The sequence below is a fragment of the Halyomorpha halys genome, unplaced genomic scaffold (genome assembly GCF_000696795.3).
Source record: "Halyomorpha halys isolate HHAL.00 unplaced genomic scaffold, Hhal_1.1 Scaffold560.1, whole genome shotgun sequence".
Taxonomy (NCBI): Eukaryota; Metazoa; Arthropoda; class Insecta; order Hemiptera; family Pentatomidae; genus Halyomorpha; species Halyomorpha halys.
Window position 1 is genome coordinate 919,614 of NW_027105487.1, and position 1,061 is coordinate 920,674.

The 1,061-nt window shown below is 27.8% G+C and overlaps 1 non-coding gene across 1 annotated transcript; it reads left to right on the forward strand.

The window, feature by feature from the left end:
* The first annotated feature begins 515 nt into the window (after positions 1-515).
* Positions 516-597, forward strand: TRNAS-GCU (transfer RNA serine (anticodon GCU)). The gene has a single exon. It is a non-coding gene; the product is annotated as a tRNA-Ser (tRNA).
* The last annotated feature ends 464 nt before the right edge of the window (positions 598-1,061 follow it).

The window sequence follows — 1,061 nt, forward strand, 5'->3', positions numbered from 1 at the left end:
TTGTTTTTAAGTAATTAAAAATAATTTGTAATATAATTCTATTGAAAAAATGGTTGATTCCAATTTTTTCTGAAAATTTTGATTATAAAAATTGTACGTTTAGACGTAAAACTTTTTAAAATCAGACATCATCCAACTTCAAACATATACATGTAAATTCATATTCAATCTGATTGATTGTCGAAAAATCAATCGTGAAGTAAAAAATATTGGGGTATGTCATTCAGCTTCATTCAGAATACAAAAATCATTTACTTTTTCTTCTTTGATTTTGTTCCAATTAAGATTTTTTTTTTGTATATGGTCTAACATTTTAAGAATTTAACCATTTTTCAAAATAGGCGTCTGAATTGTTTGAGTAGATGTAAAGTTTTCAAGTTGATCAATCTTTAGGGGTGCTCTGTCCTATAGGGGTATTCTATAGATAGCTGCAAAGAAGAAATTTCATTCCTATACTTGCGTAGACTCTCATTATATTCAACCGGCATTGTAACATTATTTATCGATACAGTAAGGACGAGGTGGCCGAGTGGTTAAGGCGTTGGACTGCTAATCCAATGTGCTCTGCACGCGTGGGTTCGAATCCCATCCTCGTCGTAAGCTTTTTTTTTTAATATCTATTATTATAAATTTTTTTTGTTCTAATTTCATAAACTTTATTTATTGATAGATATTAGAATCTGCCACACCGTTGTGGGCAATAGGATATAGTGATGAATGATCACACTCATACTAAAATAAGAATGAAAAATAAATAAATGGAAGAAAAAAAGTAAATACAATCACCCTTAAAATATATACAAACAGAAAGATAAAGAAAATGAACATAATCAAACTATGTGCATAACAAAATAAATAAATGATAATAAAAATAAAATAATCTCTAGTCTCATTTACACTCTAGATTATAATTTTATTTCTGTTTACTGTTTAAACTAAAATTTTTACTGGTGCTAAAAACCTTTATGTTATATCTCAATATTGAACTCCAAAATAGTTTAATTATTATCTGATCGTGGTAGGATGGGTTGTAAGTCTTACAGAACTCTTAAGCTATGTTA